Source organism: Juglans microcarpa x Juglans regia, chromosome 2S, assembly GCF_004785595.1.
Source record: "Juglans microcarpa x Juglans regia isolate MS1-56 chromosome 2S, Jm3101_v1.0, whole genome shotgun sequence".
Lineage (NCBI taxonomy): Eukaryota > Viridiplantae > Streptophyta > Magnoliopsida > Fagales > Juglandaceae > Juglans > Juglans microcarpa x Juglans regia.
The window spans coordinates 8,377,273-8,387,276 of record NC_054597.1 but is presented as its reverse complement, the minus strand read 5'-3'; the positions used below and the strand labels follow the sequence as shown (position 1 = coordinate 8,387,276).

General features: G+C 34.7%; 1 protein-coding gene, 2 long non-coding RNA genes and 1 pseudogene across 3 annotated transcripts in view; 2 read left to right on the top strand and 2 right to left on the bottom strand.

The window, feature by feature from the left end:
- The first annotated feature begins 1,358 nt into the window (after nt 1–1,358).
- LOC121252560 (cytochrome P450 71AU50-like) overlaps nt 1,359–10,004 on the top strand; it is a 42,597-nt gene continuing 33,951 nt past the window's right edge. Inside the window, exon 1 of the mRNA XM_041152264.1 lies at nt 1,359–1,719. The gene's annotated coding sequence lies outside the window, so the exon portion shown is untranslated. The remainder of the gene's footprint in view (nt 1,720–10,004) is intronic.
- On the bottom strand, nt 1,370–3,180 carry LOC121252563. The gene is made up of 2 exons (XR_005938243.1): nt 3,033–3,180; nt 1,370–1,720 (listed from the first exon to the last, which is right to left on the bottom strand). It is a non-coding gene; the product is annotated as an uncharacterized LOC121252563 (long non-coding RNA).
- LOC121252557 lies at nt 2,931–4,885 on the top strand (annotated as a pseudogene).
- On the bottom strand, nt 8,306–9,474 carry LOC121252564. Its single transcript, XR_005938244.1, has 3 exons — nt 9,463–9,474; nt 8,697–8,698; nt 8,306–8,467 (listed from the first exon to the last, which is right to left on the bottom strand). It is a non-coding gene; the product is annotated as an uncharacterized LOC121252564 (long non-coding RNA).

Genomic DNA, 10,004 nt, shown 5'->3' with positions numbered 1-10,004 from the left:
GAAAATTTTGACGTTTGAATAATTGATTTCTAAATATGTTTTTGACGTTTGAATAAATGATTTCTAAGTATTTTTAAATATTTTTTATAATCACCATTGAGATGATTTATTTTTTCTTAAATTTGACCATTTGGGAAAAAATGGTTTTTAAAAAGTATTATTTTTAGGAAAGTATTGATTTTGAGAGTATTACTGTTTGAAGAGATAAATAATTTAAAATTTTTTGCTAAAAATAAAAAGAAAAAATATGAAAATAATAAATAATTAAATAACTACGAAGATGCGAAAAGAAATAAACGTTTTTCAGATCAAGTGTCTCGAGCTTGATACATCGACTTTCATATCTTGATATCTCCCTCCTCTTAAATTCGAAAGCTCCATCCTTCCAAACAGGTTACAGTGTACACCGCTCTAGCGATGGGATTGTTCAACGACTGAGTATCTTTTCGCACAACGAATCGAAGGGTCACAAAGCACAACAATAGTGTTCGATCGTTCTTGCTTTCTAATGAATGATGCGGATTTTCTATTTTCATGGAAACTGAAATCATGTGAGGATTTTGCTGCTCTGAAAGTGAAACTCGATTTCTTATGGAAAAATGCTAAAATCAGGCATACTTGGGGCCTCCCGTGCACGGCATCCAGCATGTATTACTGAAACGAAGCGTTTTATAATCAATCCCTCAATTAAGTTCCTCACCAATACAACCTCATGAAATGGTGCGTTTCAATAAAAATAAAAAAACTAACCCTCTGCACCTCCAGCTCCCTTCCATCCATGCGAAGAACCTCCATTTCCCTATACCGATTACAGAACCCCAAGCCCTTTGATGAATCTCGTGTCCCTCTCAAAATTGCTTCCCTCTCAAGATACATACACAGTTGCTAGTACAAGTTGTATAACCCATCTTCGTCAACTTCAAAAACGCTGATTGCTGCAAAAGTAAGCGTAGGAAAAACAAAGCTTCAAAAGGTCGCCCTTTGTAACCACTATTGTCTCCACCCATTTTCAACTCCCTTTTAACTGCTACGGGCTCTGCAACTTCCTCTACCCACTTTCACTTCACTTTTGTCAGTTTGTAATTATTTTTTCATATTTTTTGGTTTCTAGGATATTTACTTTTGTAGAAGAATTTAGTTGAAACATGCGATTGTTTGGAAGGAGCTACACTGATCTACGGAGAAGAAATCATAAAATGGGAGAAGAGATCGTAAAAGGGGAAAAATAAGCTTTTTCTTCCTCCATTCTCTCTCTTTTCTTCTTCAATTTTTTTTTGATAAGATAAGGTCCGACGTGGCAAAATGCCAGCGTCGTGCACGTACAGGCACGATTTTTGCCTGGACGTAGCAGTTCTCTTTCTTATGAGCCTCTGTTTGGTGCAGAATACAAAGATATTTTTGAGGCCTTGGTTCCTTTTGCACATGGGGAAGAAATTTGCTCTATAATTGTAGGAAGCCATTAAATACTGTTGACTTTATGTCAAGAAGTCCGTTTAACACGTGAAATCAAAGATATAGAAAGAAATGTAATCTCCTTGCATTTCACGTTCACTATACATTGCATTTTTGGAGAAGTCTTCTTCCCTACAAATTGCATACTCTGCATATATAAATATTTATATATATATATATATAAAGGGGTATTTCGATTATATATATCGATCTCAACTTTTATACTTCTTGGGGATCCTGAAATCTCTATTTGTCACGACACCCCAACCTGTGTGTTGTAACTGATTGGATCCTTTCGGACATTCTCAGCTTGAACTCTTTTGTCCAAGATTTCTCTCTCTTGGAGGTCTAAACTGGGCAGGTATTATTTCTCTTCTTGCATTATGTTAGATGGAAATGGACTTTTTCTTAGAGGTGTTTTTTTATTCTTGCTTACATGTTGAAATCAAGCATTTTTTTACTTGTAAGCACGAAATGATTTCGTGTGTTATCTGAGATGGAAATGACCACTTTTCCTAGAGGTTTTCTTTTTTGTTGCAATTTTTTGTTTGAGATTTTCTTTTTTTCTTTTCTTGCGTGATCTGATATTGGAGGTTGAGCACTACTTGATTGAGGTTTTTTTTTTCCCTTGCATTCAATGGGATGGAAATGACATGGTTGATTTTAATTAGAGAAATTATATTTGCAGTTCTAGAATGGATAAATTTTGTGTATTTTTTTTAAAAAAAAAGTAGATAAATATAAGATTCACATGAAAAAAATTATTTATTTAATAGTAGACCACATTATTTTTGAAAGAGAATGTATAAATTTAAGTCGTTTGGATTCAGAGATGAGTTGAGATGGTTTATGAATAGTAGAATAAAATATTGTTAGAATATTATTTTTTAATATTATTATTATTTTAAGATTTGAAAAAATTGAATTGTTTATTATATTTTTTGTAAGAATTTAAAAAATTATAATGATGAGTTGAGATGAGTTTTGAATTCAAACGAGATTGTACTGTACATAAGATTATTCTTTATATTACAACATGATTCCTTCAAAAGACTTCATGTTGTGTGCCAACCATAATGACAGAGATTTGTATTTTCACCCAGCCAACCAGATTGCATATTGTTGTGTTGTCATGTTCTATAAAAAAAAGCACCAAGTCGCACTCACACTCTAATTCATTGTCAATGATATATAAGAAATAGTTCGATATTGATAATAGTAACGCATCAACATAGTTCTATAGAAGTAGGACAAAAGTGAAGTACATAGCGTAGCTCTAAATTTATGAGCTGTCTATTTAAAAATTAACATTTTTTCTTAACACCCATCTTTCTTTGTTTTTTTCTTTTCTTTCAAAAGCCAAATTCCAGCCCTAATTTCTGTTATTTATCCCATAATTCAAGATCACATTCTCCCTAAAATTTGTTATTGTTAGAATATTGTTATTGTTTTGAGATTTGAAAAAGTTGATTTGTTTATTGTATTTTGCGTGGAAATTAAGAAAGTTATAATAATGAGATGAGATTAATTAAAAAGGCTTTTTGTATCTAAACCTCCCTAATCTTTTATGCAATTTCCACGTCATGGATAAATACTCAGATATTTTAGCCATAACAACATCGGAGTGAAACATGCCTATTATGGCTTGGACGTGGGTGATACTTGTGCTTGTTATTCTTGCTTATCTCCTACTAGAATGGACATGGAGAAACATGAACAAGACTAAGAAACTACCTCCTGGTCCAAAAGGCTTGCCTATCTTCGGGAATCTTCATATTTTTGGAGAATTTCCTCATCGAGATCTTCATCGACTAGCCCAAAAATATGGCCCCATCATGCACTTGCGCTTAGGCATTGTGCCCACCATTGTTGTCTCCTCCCCCAAGCTGCTGAGTTGTTTCTTAAAGCTCATGATCTAGTGTTTGCTAGTAGACCACCTACTGAGTTTGCAAAGTACAACTCTTATGAGCAAAAAGGCTTGTCCTTTTCTCCTTATGGTCCTTATTGGCGCAACATTCGCAAGATGTGCACCCTTGAATTGCTTAGCAACCTCAAAATCAATTATTTCAGATCCATGAGGAAAGAAGAGCTTGGCCTACTGGTGAAGTTTATTGAAAAGGCTGCCTCTAATTGTATTGCTGTTGATCTCAGTGCCAAGGTCTCATCCCTTAGTGCAGATATGAGTTGTCGTATGGTGTTGGGGAAGAAGTACATGGATAAGGATTTTGATGAGAGGGGATTCAAGGCCGTAATTCAAGAGGCTATGCATCTAGGTGCTACTCCTAACCTTGGTGACTACATTCCTTATACTAGTCCCCTTGACCTTCAGGGGCTAAGGCGACGCATGAAGGCTGTTAGTAAGATATTTGATGGCTTTTTGGAGAAAATTATCAACGATCACGTCCAATCCAAAGATGAAAATAAGATTAAGGACTTTGTTGATATCATGCTGAGCTTCATGGGATCTGAAGACTCCGAGTACCGTGTTGAACGGTCCAATATCAAGGCCATAATCTTGGTAATCATTCGTTGAACTTGTATATCCTTTGATTCAAATTTATTGTTCATCACTTATTTCTTGACAATGACTTCATTGCAGGATATGCTTGTAGGATCAATGGACACTACTGCAACGTCAATTTTGTGGGCAATTTCAGAGGTCATCAAGCATCCATGGGTAATGAAGAAACTTCAAAAGGAGCTGGAAGATGTGGTGGGCTTGGAGAAAATGGTAGAGGAATCAGATTTGGATAGGCTGGAATACTTGGACATGGTTGTAAAGGAAACCATGAGGCTACATCCAGTAGGACCTCTACTGATACCTCATGAGGCCACAGAGGACATCACTATCCAAGGCTTCCACATCCCCAAGAAGTCTAGGTTGTTGGTAAACGTATGGGCAATTGGGCGAGACCCAAGTGTTTGGACTGATGCTGAGAAGTTCTTCCCGGAAAGGTTTGTTGGGAGTAGCATTGATCTTCGGGGACGTGACTTCCAACTTCTCCCATTCGGCTCTGGGAGAAGAGGCTGCCCGGGGTTACAGTTGGGTCTAACTGTGGTTCGGCTCGTGGTGGCACAGCTTGTTCATTGCTTTGATTGGGAGCTTCCTAATAACATGCTACCAGTTGAGTTGGACATGACCGAGGAGTTTGGCCTTACAGTTCCTAGAGCCAAACATCTACTTGCTATTCCCCGACGTCGTGGCCTTCACAAATGAGAAAGAAGATCTCCTTTCTTCTTCACTCTATTGTCGTTTATATTTGTCGATTTCATGGCAATGCATGTCCGTGTCGCACTCATGTTTTTAGAACTCTTCAAGATATGATGTTCCTTTGAGTTTGAGATTTTCTTTTATGCAACTCATTGTACTTTCTGTCCAATATGTAATAAAAAAAATATTCATAAAATAAGAGTGACATCATTGTATGTGAAATACTCCAACTAGCATACACAAGATAATCACAAGCATTTGTAACTCTTCTCCGTAGTAAATGGCGGTAAAGCATCCAGGAAGAATAACTCTCTAGCCAACTTCAATCAACATGAATACAACAAGAAATAAATGGGTTTAAGTTTGATATAAATGAGTTCCGATTAAAATATATCTAGTTGATTAGACACAATTAATAAATGAGTTAGTCCTCTTAAATCGCAATCAAACCCATATAACATGCTTAAACTTTATTTGAAGATTCTATACAATATGTATGCTTATGTTTGTTATTGTTGGGATTGGAATATTGATATTATTATAAGTTAATATTTTAAAAATATTAACATTTTTTGTTGGTATTTAGTCACATTTCTTGGAGATATTAACTATAATGTGGCTACTAAAATTTTTAGATATTAATTTTTATATAAAATTATGTCAATCGGGTCAAACAAGTTATACGAGTTTGTTGAACTTATTTGCACGAAACGGGTCAAGATGCGGGATCGTGTAGTGTTAATTCAATTCTAATCGATTATTAAACAAGTTATCAAGTTTTGTTATGCCATCTGTTATTTGTTAAGATTTCAGGTTTTGGACGATTTAATTAAGCACATCGTGTTTGATTTAGTCTATATAATAAAATACTTATAACTTAACACGATAAGAATAATTATTTGCTATTTTTTGAAAAACTCAGCGCTTCTCATATGTGGGCCGAACAAATGGCATGAAGACGCTGTTGGGAGCCCGACAGCAAGAGCAGCATGCATACAACACCCATGGAACTGATGTTTGCCCAGTTATAGAAACGACTTACTGCAAAGTTAGCCTTCGTTGATCCAAGCCCATTGAGGTATGGATTTTATTATATTTATATTTTATTCGAATTTACAATTGTTCATATTAAATTTTGAGAAAATCCTTAATCTTATATTTCACTCTACATGTCTTTATGAAATTTTGATATTAATTTTACGTGTAAACGCGGTCTATTTTTTCTGCATTAAGTAAAAACAAGAATTTTTCTTTTATTAAAAAGTAAAAAATAAAATAAATTGATTTTTGACAATTTTTAAAATACCTTCCATTGAAAATAAAATTATTTTTTTACATCATTTTATTAAAAAGGTTTTATCTTATATAAATTTATAATACAAAATGAAAAAAAGATTGGAGTTGAATAATTTTCCTTAAATGTGTAGAAATTATTTATTGTATAAAAATACTTAACCTAAAACTCCCTTAAAACTCCTTTAAAACTCTACATTACATGATTGATACTTTTATAAAATTGAATTTCATTTTCCATGAATTGAAATGTTTGCATTGATTGATTATGAATCTATATAAGTATCATTGTCTTTATTAAATCTTAATTATTGAGATATTAGGAGATGTTGAGAGAATGATAATAAAGAAATTATAATAAAAAGAAGGCTGGCTGATGCACTATTTAAGCAATTTTTTCTTTAGTGTTGTTAAGTACAAGCTCCAAATATATAAGTCTTGTACAAGAATTTTGAAAAAATTGTGAGTCTTATTAAAAAAAGTTGAGTTTTTCATATTTTTATGATGGAATTCATTTTTTTATAAAGGACTTGCACGAGATTTGTACCTAAAGATTGTGTACATTATTTTTCTTAAATTCGACCATTTGGGAAAATATGGTTTTTAAAAAATATTATTGTTAGGAAAGTATTGATTTCGAAAACATTACTGTTTGAAGAGATAAATAATTTTAAAAATTTTTGTTACAAATAAAAAGTCGAAAACACGGGCACAACAAATAATTAAATAATTACGAAAATATGAAAAGAAATAAATTAAAAAATTTCCTCTGCTTTTTATTTTTGAAAGACAAAAAAAAATTTTAAATAAAATAAGATGCTTAGAAAAGATGAAGAATTAAAATAAAATAAAAAAGATATAATTTTTGAATAAATTTTGACAAATAATGTGTTGGGTCAATGTGAATACTTTGATACCTTCATTGATGGAACTAAAGTTTATTATTGTGTGAGTTGATATGTATAGCTTCAGAAGATAAATGATTTGTATAAGTCCCAAATAAATAAGCCACTTACAACCCCCTATAAAAATGTGGACTCTACCTTAAAAAAAAAAAAAAAAAAAAAAAAAAAAAAAAAAAAAAAAAAAAAAAACTATTCTCTATTAGTGTGATCCACTTTTTTACAAAGAACTTGTATGATTCTTGTCTATTTGGGGCTTGTATCTATCATTACTTGCTTCATAAGTGTCTCACGCTTGATACATCTTTCAATTCTTGACATCTCTCTCCTTTGAAATCTACTGGCTCGATCCTTGCAAACATGCAGTGTACATTGCTCTAGTGATGGGATTGTTCAACTTCGTGTTGTGCTATATATGTTTTCGTTGTCTTATTATCTTTAGATTTTCATTTCTACCGTTCCTCTTGTGATATATCTCTATATTCCCTTTTTCTGTTTGTGGGATTTTTCTATCAAGATATATTCCCATTGCTATGCGTGAGACATTGCCATTACTATGCCTTGATACCAGTTCTATGTATTTATATTCTTGTACATTATGTAATCCATTATTTCCTTGTATAGAGGATTATACTTTCTGTAGATAGCTGATATGTAGTTGTAGTCTTATTGTACCCTTGAATGTTTGATTATTGTATTCACTATTTAAATCAATACAATAGCCACGCATAATCAGGCTGGCTTTCTTACATGGTATCAGACGCCTTGCACATATGGAATCCCTTTCTTCATCTTTCATTCCACTCGTAGTTGATTCTTCTTCTCTTGATTTTTTGCCTATCAAAATCACACTTCCTGGTACTTTTACTAAACTAACCTCCAGCAGCTACTTGCTCTAGAAATCGCAAGTTGTTCCTATTCTTCATGGTCATGGTCTTCTTAGCTATGTGAAAATGACATTGTTTATCCACCTTCTTCCATTCTTGGTGAAGATGGGTGAAATGCATCCCAACCCTGCGGCAGCAAAGTGGCTCCACATTGATCAATTGATTCTAGGTTGGTTGAATAGCTCCCTCTCTGATGCACTTTTGTCTCAGGTGACCAATTGTGAGACTTTCCATGCTACTTGAGATGTTCTAGAAACCTTATATGGTACGCACACTAGATATCATATTCAGCAAATGAAATGTGATCTTCAGTCCCTTACAAAAGGTGCCTCCTCTCTTGGAAAATTATCTGCACAAAGCAAAATCCTCGACTCTCTCTTCGTGGTGCAGGAAAACCAAAATGATAATGATGATTTCATCATATGTATTCTTCGTGGCCTTGGCTTAAAATTTGATCCAATTTTTGTTGTAATCAATGTTCAGGATGTTTTTCCTCCTTGGAAGGTGTTATCAGCAAGCTTTGAGATTTTAAACTAAGAATTTTTGTTGCGCATGCTTTGTCCCTGTTATTGCTATGTATACAAACCTTGGTGCCTTTGCTTTAGGTTTTAAAGGAAATCATGGTGGTAAGGGTCGTGTCTGTAACTCCTTTTCTCGATAAAAAAGAACCAAAAATCATGATCGTTCTCAAGTAAACTCGACTAGAAGCAGTTCACAGTGCTCTTTCGATGTGGTTTTCTGAACCACAAGGTTGATAATTGTTGTGCTCTAGATGATGACGCTAGACAGATAAAGCTTTTGCTGCTCTTCATGTGGGTGACACAGTAGATGAAATTTGGTATCCTAACACCGGGGCTAACCAACACACAACGGCCAATTCCACTAACACTCAAGGTAAACACCCTTATTCTAGTAAAGAGTCTGTCATGGTTGGAAATTGTGATCGCTTACCACTTTTTGTTGTTGGTACTTTCTGTATTGCTTCTACTGATGTCACTTTGTCCAACGTTCTCATTGTTCATACTATTAACAAAATCTAATCTCAGTTTCTCATTCACAAAAGACTTTAATTGTTGCTTCTTGTTTTATTCTTGGGGTTTCCTTGTTAAGGACCTCAAGACGAACAGTGTGATGCTTAAAGGCATCGTCTCAGATGGCTTATATCCAATCAATCCCAAGTGGTCTTCGCATAATTTAGCTGCTCTTCTACATAATAAAGGGTCCACCATGTTGTGGCATGCTAAACTAGGGCACCCACACTCTCGGATACTTGAAATATTGTCTACAAATTTTTACGTGTATTTGGTTGCACTTGTTACCCTTAACTTACCCCGTTTGGCAGGACCAAGCTTATTTTAAATCTAGTCAGTGTGTCTTTCTTGGGTACACTTTTCATCACAAGGGCTATAGTTACACGGACATGCACACTGGTTGGATCTATGTTTCTCATCATGTCAAGTTTAACGAACTTTCCTTCCCCTTCTCCATTCAAAAGGAGCTACTTCTACGCTTTACCTCTTTTTAAAGCTCAGCCCTTGCCCAAGAGACTTCAAAATGTTGTTGAGACCCCACCTGCATCCTCTACTTCAACCAGCTGTTCTTCTTCTCTTTCTACTGCCTCACCATGTTTGCTTGTTGCTAGTGCCCCTCCCATCTTACCACCTAATTCTGTCGTTGTTGAATCTGCACCCATTGTTACTCTTCTTCCAACTCGTACTCACCCCAAGGTTACACGTACTTAGGATGGCACTCGGAGACCTAAAGTACTTTTACTCCTCTCGACATCTGATTCCTACCTGTTTTGTTGCAAACTTAGTTATTCATTCTAAGCCCAAAACATATCACCAAGCTCTTTGTAATCCACGTTGGCAGCAAGCAATGCAGGATGAAATCCATGCACTACATGAGAATCATACCTGGTCCTTGGTTCCTCGGATAGCAGATATGAAAATTTTTGGTCGTAAATGGGTTTTCAAAGTTAAAACTTGTGTCGATGGCTTTATCGATAGGTACAAAGTGTGACTTGTGCTCGTGGTTTCACACTACTTCATGGTTTCGATTATGATGAAACCTTTAGTCCTATGGTTAAACTAGGGACTATTCGATTGATTCTCAACATGGCCCGCTCTCAGAAATGACCTTTTAGATAGCTTGATGTCAGTAATACATTCCTGCATGGGTACTTACAGGAACGGGTTTATCTCTCTCAGCCACATGGTTTTGAAGATCTCACTCATCCGAACTATGTTTGTCATCTCC